The 26,793-nt window shown below is 36.4% G+C and overlaps 1 protein-coding gene and 1 long non-coding RNA gene across 3 annotated transcripts in view; one reads left to right on the forward strand and one right to left on the reverse strand.

Moving 5' to 3' along the window:
* Positions 1-26,793, forward strand: part of LOC105736474 (uncharacterized) — a 106,999-nt gene that overhangs the window by 24,257 nt on the left and 55,949 nt on the right. For both annotated transcript variants that reach the window (XR_015290858.1, XR_015290857.1), the window contains exon 4: positions 14,458-14,580. This is a non-coding gene — a long non-coding RNA (uncharacterized LOC105736474). The remainder of the gene's footprint in view (positions 1-14,457; positions 14,581-26,793) is intronic.
* The window catches only part of Con (leucine rich repeat protein connectin), a 165,300-nt gene that overhangs the window by 10,801 nt on the left and 127,706 nt on the right, over positions 1-26,793 (reverse strand). The window lies entirely within an intron of this gene.

Genomic DNA, 26,793 nt, shown 5'->3' on the forward strand with positions numbered 1-26,793 from the left:
ACAACTTTCCGATCAGCTTCTAAACTCGTATCAAATTGTTCCGAGGAATTATCCGCTGTTATACTCCTACACAGCTTCTCACGCTGTACCACACGCCATAACAACAACAACAACAACAACAACAACAAACAACAAGCGAACAACTTAAATTTCATCGAGTAATCTCTCGTTTAACCCCCTCGTCGATGAACCCCCTCGTCTGGGCGAGAAGGGTGAGGGGGAGGGAGAGAGTGGACCGAACATTTTCACCGAGTTCCGTTCGGCAAGATATTCGCGGTCGAATTAATAATTGGCTTTTGATGAATCGCGCAGGTTACACGCGGTAAGAGTTGTCCGGTGCTCGCATATCCCTCGGACGGATTAATCTTGGCGGTAACGAGGATTTAACGGCGTGGCGCGGCGGGCAAAGTTGCGGAAGTCGAGCGCTTCCTCCGCCAGTCACGCGCACTCCCGGGTCACCGGCCATTTACGCTCGTTTAATTAATGGAAAATCGGGATCGGTGGCGTTGACGGAGAGTCTCGGAACGGTCTCTGCGAAATTTGCGCCGATATCGGAAATTGTCGAGTCCAAGAGTCCGAGTGAAATATTGACATCGGTCGATCGATCGATCGACTTTGTCCACCGCTTTCTCTCTCTCTCTCTCTCTCTCTCTCTCTCTCTCTCTCTCTCTCTCTGTCCATCTTTACATAATCGGATAAAACTAGAACCTAGTTGAGTTCTTTTCTACGGCGATAATTCTCCGTTACGTTTGCTGTTATTCGTCTGGTTCGACGATGGTCTTCGATTCGCGTCATCGGAGAAATAATACCGGTAATAAAATCGGACAGATGCGAAGAACACGAGGAACATCGTCGAATCGACGAATAACGATCTTCTTTCGCAGCTTGAATTTTCCTTTCGATTTCCTCTTCCATATCTACGTGAAATAATTGCTTTCCGAGAGATTGCGATTCGACGATCGATAGTCGAAAACTCGTTTCTCCCGTAAATTTGGAAAAAAGGGAAAGGGATACGAAGAGAAAGATTATAAATGGCGAGATAAGATCGTCGATCCAAGGGGCGGTTTATATAATATTTGCCTTGCGAAGAAATTTACTGCAGATTACCTGCAACTCGCATATTTTTTCTAACATCGGACCAATCTTTGTTCTACGTAGCGAGCTTCGGGGCTCGCTATAAAGGGCGTACCAAATTCAGGCCAAATTATTATTTTTCCTTGGTCAATTTTCATTTTTGAGAATTTCTTGCTTACGTTAATGCGACTTTATTATTCGCGCGACGTGAAATAATGGAATAATTTAATATACCTATTTTATATTTATATTCGATCAAATTTCTATCGCGATGATTTTTTTCTTTATCGCTCTTTTCTATTTTAATCCATTTTGTACAATTATTGTAAATATTAAATATTAATACATTCTAACGATTAATTTCTAACGAAGATTCGCGATGGAAAATTATTGTTATTTTACATGCGATACAGAAGTAAATGTTGTTAATTCGATTGAACGATACTATCATAATCGAGAAAATGAATTAGTAATGTAATTCGGAAAATTTATGATTCTACATTCTATAGAATAGAATATAGAGATAGTATTAAAATATTCCTCGTTTATACCCGCTATACTCACACTTGATTATAAATTATAAATGTTTCGAAATGCAATGTTGCAACTATGCGATTAAAATTGGACAATTAGGATTCCCATTAAATAATGTGATAAAGTTAAACGATGCAAAAAAAAAAAAAAAAAAATTGTTACGATTATAACGAATATGCGAAACGATAATAACGGTGAGCCCGTAAATGACTTTTTAATATCGGTTAAAAATTGTTTCGACTATCTCATATGGAAACTAATTTTTCGGTCGCCGATTTTTGTCATTTGTTCATCTTCTCTCTCTCTCTCTCTCTCTCTCTCTCCCTCTCCACAGATTGATATCCGAAAAATTAGAAGAAAAATTTGCTCTATTTTCGCTCTATCAAGGGACGCTCTATCCTTTCCAGGTATTTTCAAGTATTCTCAAGAGGTAACAGCTGACGGATAAAATTTCGCGATCCTGCAAACGTATCGCTTCTAGATCGAGCTGCTACACTCGTGGCAAGTGGTTAAGAGGAAACTCGAACGAAAGAAAGTTTACGATTCGAGGTGTATACACCGCTCTATATATATATATATACAGTATACATGTGCTATACTTTTACTAATAAGTTTCAATTCCGAAGGAATGAAATAATTGGACCAAATTCTAATCTGTGACGTGTTTTAAATTATGATTATCGGAATATCGTGGAAAAGGAGAAAAAAAGGCGTAATTATTTAAATATATACCGCGCACATAGGTAGTAAGAATATGCGAAGTACGAGATTTTCTTTATTCGGAAATCGTGGGAGTGAAAGCGCGCGTAGAACGATAAATGATTTCGATCCGGTTATTATTTACGAGGAAGCGAATAATGAATTTTCTGCTTATGGTATTTTATTCATGCACTCGGCAAAGTGTGCGCGATTCGTTAATGGTTTATCGATCGGGGTTACTCTCAATTATTTCGCATCGTTCGATCGTACTATCTTTTAACGATACGTTATTTCTAGGACGCGAACGTTCTCGATCGAATTCGGACGAGAAGGAAGTTTGGTCGGATCGATCGATTCGATCGATCGGTTGGTCGCCATTCGACATTGGTCGGTGGAAAATTAGCGTGGAGAATGCGTGGAAACGCGGATTTTAAAAGGGGAGCAGGCGGAGGGAGCAGGAAGGCAGGCAGGAAGAGGGTTGTACCCGGTAGAGGAGCAGACTACCACGCCTACGCACCCTAAAATTTCATCCCCCGAATGATTAAAACCTAATACACGGAGACACGCCTACCGACCAACACCCCTCTATTTCCATTTTCAATCCCTCTCGCTTCCTCCGACCTCCTTTCTCCTTCGCCGATCCTCCTTCCAAACCTGTTTTTCGTCCGAGACACCCTTCTTCCTTTTTCCTTTTCGTCCCGGAGAACGACACGGTCTGAAATTTTCACGGCCACTGGCTTCAATTTCGCTCCGACCACCATTGGCGAGAGAGAGGGGGAAAAGCGGACATCTTTATTATATATAACGGGAACGAGGCGAGCAACAGCCCCGCGGTGATACGTATAATTACACGGGTGGTGAAATTACAAGGTAGCGTGCGATTCAGGGATGCCGGGCCTAATTGCCGCCTCTTCCTCGCGAAATCGATACGCGCCTTAACGCGATTCTGCGTGCGAGACGCAGATCTATCCGCCATTCTTTGGGACGTTTCCCAGCTACGTGGGTTTTAGTTTTACCTGGCGGTAATAATACCGTTGGAAGATAAAAGCGAAACGCTGGTGGATATCGCGAGGAACGAATGGTATTCCGTGGGATGGTTGGTTCGATTTATGAAATGAAAATGAAGGGCAAAAGCGTGTCTCCCGTCGATACGCGTCTCTTTCAACCGGAAAATTCGCTTCTCAATTATTCAACGCGACGCATCCTTTTCTAGTCCCAAAGGAGCAGCAAGACCGATATTCGAAGAGGAAAGCGTTGAAAAGTGGTTCCCCCTGCTTTTTTCCTTGCTTCTCTCGCTTCCCGCTTGGGATCGTCTCGAAATCTTTACGACGACAACGATCGATCGCGCCGTATTTTTTCCCCCATTTTTTTCGATTTCAGAATCAAGAAAAGTTGTCGAAATATTCAGACGAGAGAGAGAGAGAGAAGGAGAGAGAGAGATATCTTATTCAAAGATAACGAGAAAACGAAGGATTTATTTCCATGGATAATTCGAATTTCGAGAAATATCGGGGGGAAAAAAACGTGTCGTAAATTCTGAATGTGAAAAATTTCAAGTTCGATGTTTCGATTTTTCATGGAAGATTGGACGAAAGGCGCGCTTAACGGATTGTTTGGAGATGTTTGAAATAGCGTTGTTAATCGAGGATAAGCCGAGTGATTCGCGAACAACCGAAACGAGCACAGCTCGATTATTCGCTCGTGATTCCCACTCTTTCGAGAACATCGCGGCCGCTCGGGATAACGATAAAAGTTCTCATTACGTTTAAGTAAGTTGGAGAGACCGAGCGGCTGCCTCGAATTCAGAATCGTAATTTGAATCACGGACCGTGAACGAGACTTGGCTTTTCGATGAAACGCCTTCGAGATTTCGCCTTTCGTCCTTGGACGAATACTTGGAATCAACGAAATAATCGTGCTTCGACTATCCTTACTCTCCATTCTGTTTTTCCATTCCATTACGATTCGTTCGAGATTCGGAAAAATAACGCTCTGATATGAGATGGATCGTGAGATGTAATTTAAATTCTCTCTCGTAGATATATAAATATTATTGTCGCGATAGAACGAACGGATCGATATTTTAGAACGAATAGAAAAAAAAAAAAATTGCGTTAATTTACCGGAAAAGAAAGGAAAACAAAAAAAGATTACGAGGAAAATTGGAAAAATTTTGCCCGTTTAACGCGCGATACTCGAAACTCGATCGAGGGATGTAATTGAAATTGGCGGGAAACAAGGATGAAAGGAGAGGTGAAAGCAAATACGAATTGGAAAGAGAATATCTAGAAACGATAGATAGAAAATTGTCATTTATTTCCCGTTCCATTCCGGGAAAGTAGAAATTGGGCAGGTCTGCCGGATTTACGTGTCGGTTTTACCTGTCGGTTACCTGCTATCCTAAATGCTTGAAATCGCGAGGCGCGATTCCAATTGGCGCATTTGCGTGGAATCGAGTTTCGTTTTGGAATTTGTTCGATTATCTCGTCACGATGCGGCGATGATCTCTCATCCGGACGCAACGCATTTTTACTCCTGCTATTTTTATCGGAACAATGGACGAATAATTCGAACGGGATCTATTCATTTTTTCTTTTTTCCTCCCCCCACGTTGTTAAACCATCCAAGAATCTCGATAGATAAAATCGATTTATACGCGTTCTTTTTTTTTTTTTTTTTTTTTTTGTTTTTTAACTCTATTTCGCTTCTAGATATCCTACGAGACGTCTCTTTTAGATGAAAATTTACGAGAAAGTAAATAGTTTTAGCTATTTCTATCGATTATGAGAAAATGCATTTTCTTCCGTGCAACGCTACGCTATTTTGAATATCGTATCGATCATTTCTCTCTTTCCTTTTTGCGTTACGAATTACGAATACGCGAATATATCCGAAAGATCGAATCCTCGATCATTTTTCTATCGATTTTCCACACCTGTTCTTCGTCTATCTCGAACATTAGTGGCGCATAATATATCCCGAAATATCGGCTATAATTCAATGTCGCGAATCGGAAACGTGACATATAAAAAATTCGATAAATCAACCCGTTCAAACTTTTACGTCCACTATCCCAGAGATTCTAAATAATCTTATTATTTACGAGTTTCTTCGTTGCATCGCGTTGTTTCGTATGTTTATAATTTCCCGTAAATTATACGTTTCATTCCGACGATCAATTAGTTAGTTACTTTGAAAATATTTCTCATCCTTCCTACTTTTTCTTTCGATCTTAATTTATCGTCGACAACGCGTCGATAAATTCATCGAGTCGACACGTTTTCTCGCATCTGTTTTCATCCACTCGTCGAATAAACGATTCTAAAATAAACGATGCTCCTACTTCTTCCTTCCACAATTTTATTTCATCCAACTATTTTAACGTATCGACAATTCATTAGCGATACGTACTTTTTTCCGAAATTTCCATTCTATTTTTTTTACGTACACAATACAACGCTGGAATAATTTTCTCGTCATCGATAATATTCTTTTTTATATGTAATTTACGCAAATATTCGGCAATCCATGGTTAGCTGGAATAATTATTATTAAACGCGCACTCGCGCATTGTCCTCCCAAATCCGGATTCAATAACTACTACGAGTAAATATAAATTAATTGGATATCGATGAAATTTATACGGATCGGTGGCAGTGAATATTGAAGATCTGGCCGAAAGAGAAAGGATATAATAACGAGGTTCGTTGAATTTTTATTTTTTTTACTTTTTTCATTTTTTTCATTTTTTTTTTTTTTTATCTCTCGATACGCGAATATTCGTACACAAAATTTCTTTTTCTCCTATCGTGTTCGTGACAATTTCTCTTCCTATCTATCGAAATTATGCAAAATTTCGATAATGATAAACAAACGATCAAAATTACGAACGTCAAAAATTAAAAAATAATCTTTTCCCATCTAATGTACGTATTACGTACGTGGCAAATATTTTGTCAATTATATTTTGTGACAATTCTATCGCGAATGAACACATATACAACGAATACATATGTAATCGGGATTATTATTCGACGTTTTCTCGACGAGTTTAGTGTTTATTCGAAATAATCGGGTAAATTCAGTTTTTCAATTATCGAATATTCGATAAATTTTCCTTGCGCGCGATTAATTATACGATACTATGCTCGTATGTCGATGAAAATTATTTTGCCAACAAATTGAGTTAAATTCCTTTAATGGATATTTATATGCACACGTAATAGATTCGCGATTCGAAACTCGTATCGATCCATCTTGACGAATCGTGCAAAATATTTCGTTATTTGCTCTACGCTCCGTTCCATTCACGAACGTCAAACAAAAGCTCGAAAAATTTCGTTATTTTCTTTCGTCACCTGACCGCGCATCCATTGCGCGTTACACGTCGTTCATTAAAACGTTCAAATATTTTTTTTTTTTTTTTATCGTCGAATAAAGTTCGCTTCGCTTCGTATCTTCTCTTCGTTTCTCTTTCTTTCCACATCCTCTTATCTATCATTCCGAGACGGGAGATTTTTAAAGACGATTTTAAACTTACTTAATACGATTCTTAACCTTTTTGAAATCCTATTTTTAACAATTTTTTCCTTCGTTATATTTAACATCTTCGGGACAGGTCCGGGACTCGTCCGAAATTGAAATATAATCTTAATAAAACAAGACGAATAATTATCGTTTTCGAGTCGATCCTGAAACGTGTCCCCACGATTTCTTAGATCAGGAAAGAAAATAAAAAAATGACTTCGTCTCTTTTTGCGTACAAATAAGAAGCAACGTTTTATTATACGTTTCTCGAAGCCAATTCTTAATCTGCATAGCCACTTTATCCTCGATCGATAGCTCCTTGCTCTCTTTCTCACGATTCTCATCCTATTCAAAACCTTTCTCGATCCAATAAAGAGGAACTCGAAATTCTACGGCTCGTTGTTCGTTACCGACGCGGAACGAAATAGAGAAGGAGAAGAATGGGGAAAAGAGAAAGAGGATCGAAGTGAAAAGAAAGCACAATATCTGGAGGAGGGATCGATTGAAAATTTACGGGTAAAATAAAAAAGGGCAGACAAGCGTAGAAACGGAAGGCAAACGATCGAATAGGATCGGTGTACACGATTAAACGAAAGAGCGATGTAGACGATTTCTTTCGAAACGAACGACGAACGAACCCCAAAATCACCACTCAAATTAAAATTAGGCGAAACGCGTGTGTTTCGTTTCCATTTTCGCCACCAACTTTAATCTCGTGAACGCGCGTCGATCCCTGCCTATCATTCTTCTTCCCAACTTCTTCCCAGCCAATCTGTTATTCCAGCAAAACGAATCAAATTTATAAACGATTTTCTCCACGATTTATTCTCGTCCTAATATCGCATTTCCCCCCTCTTCCTTTCTTCCAGCGATGCTGGAATCTTATTTTACGACTTCTAGTCAATAATAATTATTCGAAAATAAGCGATGCCATTCACCCTCAACCGATGTATTTATTATTAGCCACAATGCCGTTACGATATCTTTGTAGGAAGGATATCGTTGGTCGAACAACGAGCGGTAACTGAGGCAACTCTTAGTCGAAACATTGTTGCGTTCGCTTTTCGTTCCGCTTTTGGTTCGACTTGCAAATTATCGCATTTCGTTCACAAGTTTTCCTCCTCATCGAAACAGTAATAATTGCAAGCTTTGTAATTACGCCGAACGTTGTAAATTACCGGAGAGATATGAAATAACCGGAAATAATATTATCGGAGGAAATTATATCGCGAAATTTCTGGAAGAATTGCAGTTGGGGTGGAAAAAGAACAGTTTCATGTTTGGATCGAATTTAGGAAGAAGGGAACATTTAAATTTGTTCGGAAAAAAGTACGTGATTTAAAATCGTGAAAATCGATGAAATCGAAAATTTGTTGATGAAAAAAGATCAACTCTTTATTGAATTAACGAATAAATCGACACGTGTGTATAATCTTGTTTCAATTTCTGTACGACCATTTTTTCCGATCGGACTAAACTGTTAAATAAGTAAGTCACATCGTCGTAATCACGCGCCGTGTCGCAGATTTGATACGTTATTCAATTTCCGTTGCCTAAAACTCGTTGCTCCGAAACTCGCAAACTCGATTACAATTCCGCGCACGGTTTTTATTTTCTTTCGATTTTCATCCCTCCACCCTTGTTTTTTCCTCTTCGCCCCTTCGTTTATCTCCGGGTTCACCGAAACAAAAGAGAAACTCGTGCAAGAGTTTCCAAGGTTGACGTCGCGTAAGAAAAATGGACTTTTATGGATTTGACCGATGGATTTCTCGTCGCGACGGATGAATGTTCGCGACGGATCACGTTAAAAATATTAGTTTGTCGCTCGAATCCTTACATATATCTATATATAAATAGAGATAAAATGTAGGATATATCATTCCGGACATAGAACTATGGAAAATTCTTTTCCAAAAATTGTTCGACGCGCGAACAATGAATAGCAAAGATCCAATCTAGGATATAGTTTTAGCGGAGAATCAAGGAGAGCGATACGATGGCGCGAACGTGTTTTTGAAACGCCAAGTTTCGCCATTTTTACCTCCTTGGATGGATCGAACGACGCGAATTTCGCTTCGTTTGCAAGATGAAATGGACGTTGGACGGTAACCAGAGCGGTGGCTGGAACCAGCTTTGTTTATAGTAGACAAGCCGGTGAACTCGACCAATTTCGCGGCACAAAGGGATTCCCCGAATCGGCTGACGAAACACCGTAGCTAGCTGGCTCAGGAACGACGAGGATACGCTATTTTCTCCAGGCGATGTTCCTTAGATATTCTCTCTCTCTCTTCCTCTAATACATAGACTTACAGATATACATATATATATATATATTGCGATTTGCATTTTCGAGGTTATCTTCTTTGCCAAACACGGTTTTCCGAGAGGCGGAAAACCACGATGGACAATCGCCCGAAACTTTTTATCAAGAATTGCGAATAACAGAGATTCTTTGTATTTTTTCTCTTCTTCTTCTTCTTTTTCTTCTCCTTTTTCTTTTTCAAATTAAAAATAAATTGTTTCGATCGATACTAGATATTTATAAATTTTAAGGGGAAATTTATTATCAGGAATAATTATTAAAATAATTATCGATCGAATAGAATAAATTTCGAATAAGTCGATTGAAGTAATTTTTTATTTATTTTTTTTATCTAAGACAAATTTTCCACGAAAAATCAAGAAAATTGTATATTTTTCATGCATCACGATGGATCGGATTTTTATTCTTCTGATTTGCCTCGATAAGTAAAAAAAAATGCAAGTAAGTACGTTACATAAGTACTTATACTTAAATTTTAACTCCTACTCGATATATTCAAGATTGCATTAAGAAAATAAATTATTCCCATCCCAGAATATTTTTCTTGATATATTTTTATTAAAAGGCGATATAAAGTTTCTTTGATCGTAGAGAGAGAAAAAAAAATAAAAGATTTCATTCGTTTTCTCGATGTTTTCTAGACTTGAAACGATCAGAGGAAAATACAGAGGAATTGTTATTAAATAATACGCAATAATAACAAAGTATTGCATTTTTCTCTTAATGAAATTCTTAAGAATTCCTTTTTCGCGATCAACGAAACGAATAAATTTCGTTTAAATTTTTCTCATTCATAAATATTCTCTCCATAACAGTCGTAACGTGATTATTTAATTCATCGAAGTGAGCACATTATTTTGTATAATAATTAATATTCGTGCAATTTATTAATTTATTTTAATTAACTTTTTTATATAAACTGCTACGTTACTCTTAATATTATGAATAACACAGCTAATTTATAATAATAAAATCACGAAATAGAATACTGATCGTTCGTTCCTTCGTTTCAAAAAACTGTGTCGTTTATTATTCATCCAGTGTTTGTTAGCTCTCCTTACGAGAAATTTCCAAGAATAAGTTGCAACTCTGTTCTTTACGTAATTCGATATTATTTATTATCTTGCAACGTTCAATCTGATTTCAACGTAATCAATCAATTTGTGAGGAATGGCTTAAAATGGCTTAAGTTTCATTGATAAACTCGAAAAGATTAGGAATCGATTGTTATAAAAGATACTTATGATTCGAACAAGATCGTAGAAATACATCCAATTTGCTCGAGATATTTTAAATAATTTGTTTCTATGTGAGAAAAAGAGAAAGTGAGAAGTTGATCCACGTATGTATTTATTTATTTTTCTTTCGTCGGATATCGATCGAGTTAAGCATAATAATCTGTTCGAAAAAAATGGAGTCGAAAATAATTAAGTCGGCACTTTACGTAATTGCACGCCTATGTAAATTGACGGGTAAAATTGAATTTCTTCGCGATGGGAAAGAAAGAACCGAGGGAATTCTTTTCAACGTGATGAAATCTCTCGATGAAAAACACGCGCGATTCAAAAGTGTTCGATGGGATGAGTTATGAGCAATATGTATGTGTGTGGCGATGAAAAGAAGGTGGGAAAAAGAGGGGAAAAAAAAAAGTGATTGACTGGCTGCTCTTGGTGTTTGGAGATGTTGGGGTTGATGTTTAATCGGTTGAAAAATTCTTTGCAAGAATTTTGAAGATTCTGCGATTATATCAAATGTTAACCTGCATCTAAATATTTGTCTAAGAAATTATAAATAATCATAGTTTTTTTTTTTTGTGAAAATTTCCATCAAATTTTTCGTTCGTTTTATCAATAATCTCTTATCAATTAGCTCTCTTTATATATATATATATAACAATTTCACAAAATCATATTACTATTATCGACATGTTATTCCGGAATATTTCACAATATTTCACTCCGAGATTAAGCTTTCTAAGTATAGTAAATATTTATAAAAAATTAAAATTCGTTCGATTGATTTCCTTTTTCCAAATCTTTTATTCATCCTTTTTATTAAAAAAAAGAAAGGAAGAGAATAAAAAAATAAACGGTGATCGATTTTAGTCGATAATCCGTTTATTTTCTCGAAAAGTACGCGAGGGATTTAACGTTTGCTGGTCGAATCGCGAAAAAAAAAAAAAAATATGTATCGGTGGTAAAAAAACGCGAAAAACTTGGAAATAAAGGTGAGCGGAGATAACATAGTATAACTATAGAGAAGAGAGATGAAGAGAGGTATGAACGGCAAATTAAAATTGACGATAATCACGGATATGAAAGTGAAAATATAGGAGAAAGAAAGGGAGAAAGTCCGATACGTTATTAATAAAGTCATCACATTTCTTCTTGTTGCATATATTGTTTATTCTTTCTCATAATTCAAATTCACTTCATTTATATCATCTTTCGCGATTATAGTAATAACGTATTATTTCAAATGCTTTGATCAAATATACATATATATCCATGATGACTTCTCGATTTAAAATCGCGTTTCGAATATTCGAGACGTTAACTTTTCAAATTTTGAATTTTTTTCACCTTCCTTTCTTTTCTTAAATCGTTCGATTTATCGGCAATTTTAATAGAAAATCTCGATAAAAAATAAAAAGAAATGACGATAAATTTGAGAGACAGAGTTTTTTTCACTGTTTCGACGCCTAATCATGGACGCCTAAATGTCATCGGATGAGAAATTGCGAACTCTGAAATACGAAGCAGACAAATGATTCTACCACATCTCCCGGAAGTGTTTCGGCGGAACTCATGGTTGTCGCGTCTCGCCTACGGCATTTCTTCTCTGTCTTTTACGCACTTGCGATTCAGCATGGTTCGTTCTATTCGCGTAATGAGACCTTGTTAAAGCAACGAGTTTCGCGAATGAACGATTTAATCTACGATATTCTTGAACGATGATCAAATTTTTTTCTTATTTTTAAAAAATCGATCAATTTATCGCAAACGAATCGAGGTTCAAGGATAGAATCGATATCATTTCTCCGAATTCTAGTTTTAATTTTATTTGATAAATTAAAAATAGATTGCCACGCATACGAGATACAATTTATAAAGTACTTTGTGATTGTGTTTTGTATCGAGATAAAAGATTTCATAAATACATGGACATTGTATCTTTTACTATTTGTTAAGCTAATCGTGAAATATTTCCATTTTAAATCGCATTGCATTCATTCTTTGGTTTTGCTTTAAATCGAACTTACGAACAATCATTATTTTTAGGAATTTTATTATTTGGAAATATAGTCATTGGATGAAAGAAAAAGCTCTGCACGTCCACGTATCTCATTTCACATAATTAACAAAATTGTGAAATATCTCTTTTCGAATATTTGAAAGCAAATCGAGAATTCTTTGTTGTGAAAACATACATTTTTACTAAAACATATTATTTGTACACATTTAGCTATAACTAGCAGTTTTGAAATAATAAAATGGAAAATTTTAGAAAAATTGTTATTTCTTGGAAAGAATTACGCGAGATTATAAATTGATAAAAATGCAAAGATATAAGAAAATAAAAGAAAACGAAAAATTGGTATAAAAATATTTGATATTATTTCTTAACTCTGCGTCGAATCGTATAGAGGTATATGATTATTTTTTATATTTTTTAGCCAAGATAGCGAAGCATCTCCGAGCATAATGCGTTGTAACTTTTTTACACGCTCTATTTTGAAATCGTGGAACGAAAACTTTTAAACGTAAAAGTACGAAATAAGATTATATAGGATTAAAAAAAGAAGTTTAATTTCGCATTAATGGGGAGATTTTTCATGCTTCTTACTAGAAAAAAACTTTGATATCAATCGAATGAAATGAAAAAATTAATAAGAATGTGAAATAAATTATTATATGTACGTGTATATCGTTTGAAATTTAATTTATAATTTATTGTTAGTTTAGAATTTTATTTCAAAATTAATATCAAATTGAATCCGATAAATCTTTCTTTACTAATTTTTTTTCATAATTTTGATGGAACGAAGTTTAAGAGTAATTAAACTAATATATATTACATGTATTTTTTATTTTCTGAATATATTGCAGATAAGATTCAATTTCAATTTTAAATGTTTTAATTTGGACAATTTTTATTTTAAATAAATTATTATAATCTATTTTTATTATATTTTTAATCGTTATATTTTTATAAGACTTCGATATATAAAAATTTACAGTTGATGTATAATATATTATATTTCAATTTTCGCGCGACTGAAACATAGAGAACCGCAGCGCTTCAACCAATCAGAAAACCATTGAGCTATAATGGCGGGACAAATCAGTCCGCATCATTGTGCGCATCATTGTGCGCATTTCGTCAGTTTACAGTTGAAAAGTGTGGTGACAGGATTCGTTTCGTCGGTAGAGGTGCATAATTATACAAAAATTATATTAATACAGTATTTCAATATGGTTAATTAAGTCTTGTTTAAGTAATATCTGTTTATTTACTCGTTATTATATCAAAATCTAAATATCTTTGTGACAAATCATAGTTTGAAACATCAAATAAAGAATGGCCTTGAAAGTGTAACAGTTTTGTATATACTACGACAATTGAAAAGATAATTCGACGATTTTTGTGCAAACGTAGTAAGATTTTGTTTATTTTAATAGATACATAGTATTATAAAATTCTTTTGTCCTTTTTATTCACGTAGAAATGAAAGTAACTAGATAATTCACATCGATTTACACATACATATTTCTCATGTTTCTCTTCATACGGTATTTGTTTTCATTTTACACTCCCGAAATTTTAAACATTTCTATAATTAAGACCTTCCAAAATATTGACGGTCGATACGATATTACGTTCGATACGTTTCGATTTGTCGAATTGTGTATATACTTTCTTCTCAATACATATAATTCGATACACGGAAAGTACTACGCGTCATTTTGTAGTCGAAATTCGTGACGATCGGACGCTTCGCTTCAAGCGTGAGATTAATTTATTGCGTAATATTTATTTGATACTTTTTTTTATTTTTTTGTTTCATTTTATTCATTTTCGTTCGAGTGAATGTAATTATAGTTGATCATTATGCTTGATTTTTTGAAGAATAATTCGTTTAATTTTATTTATTTAATCAGTATATTTGAGTTAATATTAATTCGTATTATTATTTTTTAAAGTAGAATACGAGTTAAATTGTTGTCTTATTTTAATATAATTAATTTAATCTTGCGTATTTTATATATTTATTTTATAGATTTATTTTTTTTCCGCAGATATATAACTGATTGCTGAGATAACTTTAGGCGGGAAAAGAATTTTCAATATGGACGCCACAATGACAATTTACGTTTTACGGAAGAAAAGTAAAATTTAAATTTTTGAAAAAAGAGATGTATGTAAGTACTTTTATATTTTCTGTTTATATTTTATTTTGAATTATTATTTTTATAATATAATTTTTATGTAATTCATAATTATTATATTAATTATTGAAAATATCAAGATGAGAATGGAAAATATTTTGAAATAATGCATGATTTATTATGTAAAATTTGCACTATGTAAAAATTTTCGAATCGAATATGTTTAATAGACTATATAATGTGCATAAGATATTGTTATTAGTAACAATATCTTTTTTAACAAATGCTCGATAGAAAAAGTATTTTTTTCTTTATTCTTCTTTCTCGACTTATGCAATTTTATTATCCAAATTATATTATTATCGCGTGTAATGCGTTTGATAGATTTATAAAAGCAATAAATAAATATTATGATAGACATTTTTTCTAAATAGTAGTAAAGCACTCTCATCTTCCCTATTTTGATACATGCTTTCTGTAACAATGTTCCAATTTTTCATAATGCAATCATGAAACTTGCTTTCTTTAAACTTTCTTCCTCGAAACAACTCAATCCTTAATATTTAATGACTATTATTTTTTTCACTATCGTTATTTTTATTTGCATTTTCTCTGGCCATGTATAGTTCATGTCGTACCATAAATTCTTGAAAATTATATCGTTGATATGAATATAGATTGTGTAAAGAATCTTTTAGATTTTTAATATGCAGGATTTATAAGTGAAATATTTAATTTTCATATAGCTGAAAAAAGATTTTAGAAATAAAATATTAAAATAGTTTAACATTGTATTTAAGTTTTTTACAAGAATGAAAGATTGCATCATAGAAAAACATTGAATAAAATATATTTAGAATAAAGTGCATGCATAATTAAGAATGTTAATTAAGTAGATAAAGGATTGTAATATAAGTAAATGGATAATTAATAGGCAAAATAATATAAATATAAATAATTTTTGTAGAAAGCTTATTTTGTTTATTTTCTTTTTTTTTACGCTTTTAATTATCAATTATTTTTCTATCATTTTCATAATAATAGAAATATAGTAAAATATTCTAGAAATTTCTAGAATATTGCTAGAAAATTTCTAATTGAAACTTTATTTTCAGGTTTTATTGTAATTCGATTTTTTTTTACAATTTCTTTTGATGTTTGTGTTGTACAACGATCACGAATGTGAATGTTTTGCAAACAGGCAACAAAAGAAGAATATACTTATTTGAAAATAAGTAAATTTTTTCGAGAAAAAAAAAATGAATGGAATATATCATGATCAGGTATTTAATTCTCAACAAAAAGTGAAGTTTGGAAAATTATTATTATTTGACACACGATATATAATCATATCATTAATATTAGTGGTACGATTATATATTTTATAAGAATTAATATAAGAATTGAAAAATATAGGAATCATTCTCAGTGTTACAAAGTAACTGTACGAGTACAAATTTTTATTTTGCATCACTTTTAAACGATTCAATTTTGAATACACGTTTATTATGCATATATGCATACTGTTATAAGCTGTTAGATGGTATAAAAAATGTTTTTTAAGATTTCAATACATGTAACATAATGTTACATAATATGTCACGTTCTTTTCTGTTTCTCGATTGTGATTCATTTATGGAATCTTTAAGAGAAATAATTTAAAATTTTAAATAATTTAAATTTAAGAATTCTAATTTTTATATCACTAGAGATCAAGTTTGAGAAAAGATAAGAGAAACAATTCGTTTACTTTTTCTATTTCATTCTTGAATTTTTGTTTATTTAAAAGTCTTTATCTTTTTTCGAAACAAAAATAACATCTCGATAATCGTTCCATTATGTAATAGATCAAAATTTCTACGAAATTAGCGCGATATCGGAGAAAATGATTCAATGATTGATTCATCCTTATATCCTCTCTCTCTCTCTGTCTCTCTGTCTCTCTCTCTCTCTCTCTCTCTCTGTCTCTCTCTCTCTCTCTCTCTCTCTCTCTCTCTCTCTCTCTCTCTCTCTCTCTCTCTCTCTCTCTCTCTGCCTCAGCAGAGACCAATGTCCTCTTTTCTGGACGATTTTCCTCGACTTCGTTTGTAATTTCCACCTCAAGTTCCCAACTCCGGTTTTTTCATGCTTTCGTGGTTTGCATAATTCACTACTTTGTTCATGTATAAAAGTGGCAGGCATTGACAAGCGCGGAACGAAGAGGATGAAATATCGTTTCGGTTTCTCTCCCCGTGTTCAGAGAGAGATTCGTTTCTTCCGGGGTCTGGAAGACAATGCGATTCAACGCGATTTCATTCTCGAGCTGCTCGTCACGTTGTTGCTCGTTCCTTGTGCAAACGATGCTTTGCCAGAACCACGGATTCACGTTCTTCTCACTGACACGCTTTTACGTTTTCCTTTCTCATTTTCCGAGTTAGCGTTGACGCTGGTGCTCGTGTATTCGTTATATTATGAATATTAGATTTCGATGAAAATATTCATTTGTCAACATATCATATTCATTGTCGTATATTTGCATTTCATTAATTATTTCAGCGATGCGAGTCGATATAACACTCGTGAAAATATTAAACGATACTGTTGAAAAAATGAAAAAAATGAAAAACACGATTTCCTTCTATAAATAAATTTCATATTTGTCGTGTTTACTCGATTTAATATCTACCCAATATTTTTACCAACGTCCAACCAAAGAAATATATGAAAAAAATAATCTTTTTGCATCATTTTTATATTTCAGCGAATTTCGCGACGAATTTCGTTACGAATTTACCGTTTAACCGTACAATTCGAAAAATTTATTTGATGTCTCGAGAAGAAAGAATTTTTTAAAAAATAGAGAGAGAGAGAGAGAGAGAGAAAGAGAGGCATGCCATATTCCCATTTTGTCGATCATTTCTCGAGATACGATCGTTCAAATGCACGTAGCGTTGGGAACGCGAGGGTTGATGAGTGGCGGTCGAAATTCTGGAAACCATAGTGACCCACATTTTTTCCTAGAAATGCGTAGGACGCGTGACAAGTGACGATAGTCGAAAAAAAAAAAAAAAAAACGATGATTCAGCGTGGATAAATGAGGATCGTTATTTGAAAGAGATCGGTGAACAAGACCGTATACGAAAACGATTCTATCGGGACGAGAGATTTATGCGCATCTGTTCACCTTGTAGGAAAATGTTTTATTTTTCGGCTAAATGTTTGGTTATATTTTAAATTGGACTTATTTTAAATTTTCGAAATAGATGGATCAATTTAATTAGATTATTCGATTTAATTTAATCGTTATTAATTATCAAATTATATGAATTTGAAATAATCACACGATTACTCGTAACATCATTCGTCTCGTTAAATTAAGTTTCTTTTCTCCGACAAACGATTCTTCGATCGTTTTAGAAAATCGTGTCGCGCCAATTACTTATCCTCCCTAAATAAAATTATATTTATACGAGAGAAAAATGAAACTCGATAAAACAAAAGTGAAAAATCAAATTGAAATTTGCCAAAGTAGTTTTACCAATTAAGATATTCGCAAAATTATCGTTCGTTTTCGTACGGGTAATGTTCGTTAAAAGAGTTTGAAAAAAAGAAAAAAGGTGGAAAGGGATAGATTGCACTCGACTCCAAGCTTGAAAGCATCAAATTTTTAGATTGCATCGCGTTTTAAAAAGACTTTCTAATTTTTTCGATTAATTTAGAAACGTTGTAATGCAATGAATGAAATAATTAAATCAAACACGATAAAGAAAATCACGATGTATCACGATTTATCCTCTGTCTCGTCTCTCTTCTTTCTACCGTAAAAACAATTTCAGAGGTGGTACACTTCGAACGTACTCGAACCGAAAACAACGTAACAAATATTTTAATTCGTGTCTCGATTGGAAACGTTTCTCGCGATCGATAGAAAAATGCTCGTAAATTCGAGTCGGTCTTTCCTCTCGCGAAATTCCCGTTTAATAGAATTAAAAAGCCGCTCGATGCCGCACAATTCCACGGGAAATCCAACCGATATCGCGTTAAACAACGACCAATTCTGCCCTTGTCGCATATATTAATGTTTTTACGGATTCGAAATTTCGTCCGACATATAATACAACAGTACGAAAAAGCGTTCAATTTTTCGCGATGCGGAAGGAAACGACGAAAACTTAGTAACGTCTAATTTTGTATTTTTGACCAAATTACGAATATATAGACGAATCGTAGAAGAAATATGTTTAAACGTCCGATACGCGTTTTATTGAAATTTAAAAAAAATTAAAAATCTAAATGCAAGCTAGTTTTCGTTGTTCGATCCATGGTAGCTTTCTTCTCGTACCGTATTCCCTTCCTTCTTTCCGAGTTGACCGAGCAAGGTGAGGCGAGCAACAAAGTCCTCGAACCTTTTTCGAACGAGGTTAGGACGCGACACGATCGACTCTGACAAAACATCTCCCGCCGAGCGAGTCCGAACTTTCTTGCGGCGACGTGCACAGGGCGAGAATGATCGACGACAAAAGTACAAAGGCCATAGGGTGTAATTTATGTGTTTGTCCCGTGTAGTCCCCGCTATTCGTTCTCCTGTATCGCACGCGTCATTGCCGATGATAAAAGCCCCTTTCTCTGTGCCTGGCCTGAGGTGAGCTTCGAGGACTGGTGCCACACCGACCGTTCGATTTTGTTAAACAGCATACGGCTAATATTTTTCCTTCCTTTCGTTTCGCGATGCTCTTCCATCCCCTATTTCTACGGAATTTCTCTCGCTTCGTCCCTCTTCCATATTTATTTAGGCCCAACCGAATAAAAAACGATATAGGCGATGGAGAATACGTAGGTAAATACGGTAGGTTGTTTTCCTTGTTGCTCGGTCGAATGGAGCAGATGCATCCGCGAGAAATTGGAGATTCTCGGCCACGTAACCTTATCCACGTATGCAAAGAGGGGATTGTCGATGGAACGTCGGTATGATATTTCATATATGTATTTGTCAATTTATCAAAGTGGTTTTAATGGATTACAAGGAGGGCGCAGTTCGCGTGGTGTGTAATCGCTGTGAATCATCCCGGTAAACTTTAGCTCGAGTGGGTCGGGAAGAAGCGGGTCGATCGTTACGGAACTTTTTTTTTTTTTTTTTGAACCAAATTCCGCGACTACGGAGAGGAAATTTTTGTCACTCCGGATGGTTCGAGGCCGAACGCACACGCACGGGCGAAAGTTATTATTCGAAAATGAAATCGAAAACTCGGATAGATCGAAAACAAGGGAGGGAATTGGGTGTGAACGTGTATTCTTGATGGGCGCGCGTATGCTCGCAGATTGGAGGCGCGCAACGGGAGAGAAAAAACGGCGAGGTCGTAGAACAGTGCTTTCTGGTTATTAGCGAGGCTGGTTTGTGTACCTTGGTGATGGGGAGTCGAAATATAATTAAAGTTTCGGCGGTGGCCGGCCTAAGGGATGTTTTGGTTCCATTATAGCGTCGCGGCCCCTCGAAACTCGTGCCCGCTCTACAATTACGCCCTACGCCCCTCTGTTGCCCGGTTATAAATTTCTCCACGCATGCATATTCACGAGAGGGAGAAAGGGCCACCATCCTCCCGTCTTCCCTTTCTCTTCGTCTTTCTTACTTTATTACTATTGCTACGTTATATATATATATACGTACATACGTACTCGTCGCGTTCCTTTTACTTTCTCTTTTACTTTCCTCTTTATACGTTTCCTTTCCTTCTTCTTTTCCCACCACTCTTGCTCTTTGTATTTCCCGTTCGTGAAATAATCATGGAATTATTACCCCACGGCCACGTCGAAATCCTCCTCCCAGGAGGAGGGTGGCTCGCGATTTATGTTAGCGAGACTCAAAAGCCAGTTTGCCCTCTTTCATCCCCTAAGTCTATTTATACATATACGTATTATGTATGCGCGCGCACGATCCTTCTTTTGTCGGAATTGCCGCGGGGGCGCCGCAATAACGTCGAAAACAATTCGAAAGCCCATCCTCGTCCCAAAGATGCGCGTTAATTACTCGAGATTAATTCCGTTACAATGTCGATTTATCACGCGTTAGAGAATAAACGACGAGAGCGAAAGATTATACGTGTTTACGGAGATTTCTTTTCTCGAGCGTCAGATCGATGGCATCAAAGGGGCTATTTCCTTTAGCAAACGCGGCAAATTTTAATCACAACCGCGGCCGCTTCCATTACCATTTTTAAATTGTTACGCGATGGTCGACGAGGGATCGACGAGAGAGAAAAGAAGAGAAGAAGGAATAACCGCGCGCGCGTTGGATGTTTTCACGTATGTACACGTGGTATTCTGCTTCGTCGAATTTGTGTTTTTTTTTTTTAAACAGAATTAAAAAATTCTACGGTCGAACGAATCGGACCCTATATTCTCTAAGGAATAAAGAATAACGTCGGTTTACGCGATGTTGGAGGAAACGTAACATCGTGGCGGAAAGAAGGGAGAGGCACGAGGGGTGTTTGGACACGTTCTGTTGTCCCTTCCTGATCTCATCGGGGGGTCATTAGGTCGAGTGGTAATGCGATTGATGCGCGCGTTAATGAAGTCCATGGTTCGATCGTGTAGGGTATAGGGTGACTCGTTTTGAAAGAACAATGATTAATGCCGTATCGCATCGGCAGACTGTCATTCGATTATTTTGACGCGTGCTACCGTTTCAGAAGGGAGATTTTATTTTTTTTCTTTATCAATATTTATGACACGATCAATACTTTTGGGATATCGGTTGTTCTGTAGATAGTACTCTGATCGACAAGTATCTGACGAATATATATATATATATATATATATATATATATATATATATATATTACGATTTTACATGATTTTGCAGAAACGATGTTGAACGAGGTGTTAATTTTCGGTTAAATATCGGGTTTTGAAATTTTCTCGGGCGAAAGGGAAATAACAATGGGATTACGAACGTGTTTTCGCGCGAATCGAGAAGATTGGTGGACTAATCGAGGACCGTTTTGATTTACGCGCATTAATAAACGTTTACGCGTGGTCGATGGCGGCCTCTTGGGCACAAAGGGGAGGAGGAGGAGGAGGAGGAGGATAAATGGAGAAACAGGGGGTCGATGTCCCGGGACGGGAGGGTCGCGCGTAGTGTATCTCGACACCGATGCGAAGACGAATGGAACGATCAAATTGAATTCCAGCCAGACACCCGTCGCGCGCTCTCTCCTCCCCTCCCTCGCTTCCACAGATTCACCTGCTCTCGATCCCCGCGATCCTACGTGTATACACGTTTCGCCATTGGCCACAGTTTCGCGGCCGTTATTGAATCGGTATCGATCCAAATTTCCCATGATTTATATATTTCGATCGTGATGATAATATAGGACCGCGACTTTGAAAAGATACACGCGGGATTGGAAACTCGCGGGGATTGGAGCGGTTTTAAAATTTCTTAAATTCGTAATACGACGATAAAGCAAAGGGAAGAGGTAAAGTGAAACGGGTAACGGAGCGAAAATAAAAGGCGAATTGAGTTATACGCGCGAAGAGAATTACCGGCACGCTTTTTACGAGTTTCGGTTCGCGTGTCCCTCTTTCTCTCTCTCTCTCTCTCTCTCTCTCTCATATATATATATATATATATATATATATATATATATATATATATCTACAGATGTCTATCTTTGGCGATAAACGGCCGTACGAATTAATCCCTTAAAGCCGTTCGCTAATAGTTGCATCGCAGCCCAGTTTCGAACGGTAAAGGAAAATGGAAGGCCGTTTATCGTTTTACGTACACCTATCCATTTTTACGCGTAAATTTCGTGGCGGATGACAAGCGCGAAGAAGGTGAACGAAAAAAAAGTGACCATAATTCAGCGTTACGGGAGAAGCGAAGGAGGACGTATCGAGGCAGAGAGTGTCCTTCGAGGATATTACGAGGCGCGGATAAACGAGGCGTGACGAATGAATTTCATGGGAATGAGAATAATTGGAAATTGAAGATTACGAATGGAAATCCCGTTGAGAAAATATTTATCGGGAACATAATCGTTTTTAAACGAAACGAGATGCGATCGTACGTTTTTCGCGGAGGTACGAAACAATCTTTCGATTAATCGTAACACACGATGATGGATTAATCGTGCGTCGAACACGCGACGCGTCATGGATATTACGTTCCATTTCGCTACGTCGCGTTACGTTTGATCGGACCGATGTTACTGCGTTCCTTTTGTTACGGAATATATCGAGAGAGAGAGAGAGAAGAAAGAGAGGAATTTCGATCGTAATTTCAGCTGAAACTTTACAATGGATTTTCAAATCTATAAATTAGCGACACTTCTTTTTTTTCTTTTCTTTATAACACGTAGCAAGTGAGTATAAGCGGCGCATATTTCATTTTACATAACAGAGGCACAAATCGATACGTAGGATCAACTAAACGAAATAAAACGTGCACGTAGACGAGAGTAATTTTCGTTCGTACGTTTGGCCGACTTTGCGCTGAAAATTGGACAAGCGGAGTGCGAAGACGTAGTACGATATATCGCGGCCAGTGACACGAATTCCCGGCAGGGATGATTGTCGCCGCTTTCAAATAGATCGGTGATAAATCAACGAGGCCATTGCCGATTTTCCAGCGGAAGTAGCATCGCACCGTACCGTGCCACGCGAAATTCCATGAAAATAACTCCGAGGAGAATTCTTCCGTCTTGGTCGTCTCGTCTCGTCGAAAAAAAGGAAAACCTATTCTTTACACCGATCCCTTCTGTTATCTTTATCCTTTCTGTTTATTAATCGTCCTCGTGATCAACTTTCCGCTCCTGCCATCTTTTCGAATATTAATTTTTTAACGATTAAATTTTAAAAGAGTTATCTCGTAGATTATCGAGTACGAATTTTTAATATCATCTCCTATCGTTATCGTTCGAACTCCGTAATAAATAAAATCGTATTCACGGGATAAGTGCAACGTTTGAAAAATATTATCCATCATTATGAATGTGTATACGTTTCTTTTTATTTTTAAATGGGATACAAATTCGCAAGAACGTCGATTAATAGGCGATCGCGTCTGGTTTAAAATCGAAACGGTTCTCGAGCGGAACAATGAATAAAAGTTGGAATGGAAGATATATATCTGTATAGAATACAACCGAAAATATCGATGAGAGTTCAATGGAGGATCCCGGGATAAAGGCGATGCGGAGGAAAGAAAAAAGGAAGAAGAAGGCAAGAACTTGTACTTTTTTGCTAAAAGAATCGGCTCGAGTATAGCGTGGATTAATAATCGTACCACCAATTGCTCCAAGAATCTAGGACTCTGCCATCTTTGAACGATAATATTCATCGGGATTGGAGAAGAGATATATAATGGAACGATTTTAATATCCGTTAAACGAAACGAATATGAAATGGAAAACGAAATAATCTCGTTGGAATCGCGATCTCCGAGAAATGGTCATCACAATTACCAAAAATCTCGATACGATACGCAATAGGCCTGTAGCCTTACCGTTCATATGGGGGAGAAGAAAACGATCGCAAAAATTCTCCGGGTTGTCTCGTTCAATCTCGATAATTTATTTACAATGGACCCCTCGCCACCCCTCGATTTCGTCGAAACAGGGATTAAGCAACCCATCCAAGCCCCAAAATCAGCCCACCCTTCCTTTGTATCCGATCAAACAAACGTAACGCATCTTCCAGCGAGCCCCTTTCCCACTCATATATTATACACCCCGTTTATTATATCCTTTTAAGGATTATAGGTTAACGTTTGATAGTTTCGGACTCGATAAATTGGAACGAGTGGAAAGGATGATTGGGAATTCGAAATATTTCAGGGTTAACGAGTGTCGAAAGGTGCGAAGGAAATTTTGAAAATGATATTTTCAAGTTTAATCAGGGAGGAGAAAGTTGCAAGATGATCTTGCACGTGGATGTAACCCGTGTATAATCCGATGGTTTCTTTTTTCTCCCCCCAAAAGTTCTCAAGATCTACCATAAAATATCGCGACTACGCGGATTTTCAAGGATCTTAGGAAAGTTTCGGTCGTTTTAAACTTAGCCGGGGATAGTTAACGAACTATTCGAGAATCTTAAGAAATCGCGATGCTTTAGAATTTGCGTCACTCTTGGGCTCCCAAGTTTTTCGAATTCAAGGCCGGGAAATATCGTACGATATCGTTTTTTCCAAGAATAACTCACCTTCCAAGTATAATTAAAATACTAAAATTCGATATTGAAAAGATTTTGATATTCTCCTCTCTCCTCCTTAAACCGATCAACCGATTAAAATCGAAAGAACGGAGTTTCCTATCTTTCGTCGAAACCGATCGTCTAAAATTCTCCCAGTTTTCAATATTCCGCATCGCGGAATTCAAAGTTGCGATTAAGAGAAAAGAAGAGAATAAAATAAACGCCAGATCAGAGAAGGCCCAGAAGGGTCGGGGAAAAGGAAAGGAAGGAGATTCCCACCAGTTGGAGCAATTAACCGGGCGGACGCATCCCCCTATCTGTGGAGGCAACGTATCGCTTTCGAACCCTCGTTGGGCGGACGGCTATTTACACAAGAATAACGCGCTTTATGGGATTACGTCAAAACACGGAGGTTAGAAATCACGGGCGCAACGATCGCACAATGAAACGTAGAAATAAAGAAGAAAACCGTGAAGGGATCGATAAGAGGCGGTGGGGGGGAGGGTTGGTTTAGCGGAAAGGGTGAGGTGGAGAGGGTGGAGGCAGCGACCCCCTTGCTTGGAAGCGAATGCAAAATCAACGGCCCATTGTTGTCGGGTCGGAGGGGCACGCTGCGTTTTTTAGCGTAGCGATTGTGCGTCGCGCAGCTTTCGCCTTATGTGGCGCGATTCGAGCGCGCTAATTGGAACGCGGCGAGACCATCCGATCCGTAGGATAAGATTCGTTCGAATCGCGTTTTAGCAGAGCGACCCTCTGTTCCACGCTTGTCAGGGGGGTGTTTCGCGAAGCGAATATTTCTCTCATAGGTAAATCGCGTGAGAATTGCTTTCTAATTTCTTTCTCGTCGTAGCAAGAGTCGATAACATTTCACCGAGCTAATTTTCGCGTTCCAAATGCGCATCGCCCTTCCTCTCTGTATTATTTCAATTATATCGAGTTAATTTCCTCGCCCAATATAGTAATCCTATATCGAAATTAGAGGAAAAAGTGTAATCGTGTAAGAAGATGGCGAGGTCAATAACGTCAAATATCGAGTGTGAAAATTTTAAAAGTTTTCTTTTCATATAAAATTGTATATATATCACGTACTCGGTATATACTCGTCAAACGTGTCTCTTGGAAAATTGACGCTTTTCATCTTATTCGACAAAATGACATTTTTAATATTTGATATGTTAATGCATTACCGTCGTTCCTCGTCGCCGGTATTTCCGACGAGATCGTTCGAAACGAGACCGATGATCGTTCGTCAAACGTGTCATTAAATAATAATATTTAAATAAAAATACGATAAATTCTTCGTCATTTGAAAGTTATCCTTGTTCTAAGTATCGTATCGCGAAAATTACCCATCTAATATTTAATTGTAAAGAACAAAATTTTTTCTTTCCAATATATATATACGTATAAATTTTTATTTCGTCTTCTTTGAATCGTATTTCGATTAATACTTTGAACGCGGTGTTCTTTGAAATTTTTCACCGTCTGTATTCGATCAATCGCTGAAAAGCGTATCCCCTTATCGATTTTTACTCAATTTTCTTCGACAGGAGAAACAATCGACACGTTGGTCTCCCTTTGTCAAACTTGAATTTCGAGTTGTCGCTCGAATCGGCGATCGATTTTTCGACACGAATCATCCATCAACCGACGAAATAACGCGGCAAGAGTGGAATCCGAAAGGGAAACGAAGAACTTTGTCATTTGCAATTGTGCCCTCGGGTTTGTCTTTAAGCGGTAGAATATATCGCCATCGTGTGAAAACCCTTTGAATTTCTCCGAGAAAAATCCTATCTTTCCTCCTTCAATATATTCTTTGACGCGCAATTCTGAAAAATCATCGGTTTAAGTCGATTTTTTTCCATGAAAAATTTGTAGTAGGGAACGGAAATTTATTTTCGTTAAAAATTATTCTAAACTTTCTTTTTTTTTTTTTTTTCGTTATTCGTTCGATTCGTTATTAAAAATTTGACATTTCGCTTCCAAGTTTGCCTCGTTTCGTCAAAAAAACATTCGTTAAAATTAATTTCTATTTCAACGACGAATCTTTTAAATATCCTTTCCACGATAAACCGT

This window comes from Apis florea, unplaced genomic scaffold, assembly GCF_048593485.1.
Source record: "Apis florea isolate Af1SG1 unplaced genomic scaffold, ASM4859348v1 contig_1615_pilon, whole genome shotgun sequence".
In the NCBI taxonomy this organism is placed as follows: Eukaryota; Metazoa; Arthropoda; class Insecta; order Hymenoptera; family Apidae; genus Apis; species Apis florea.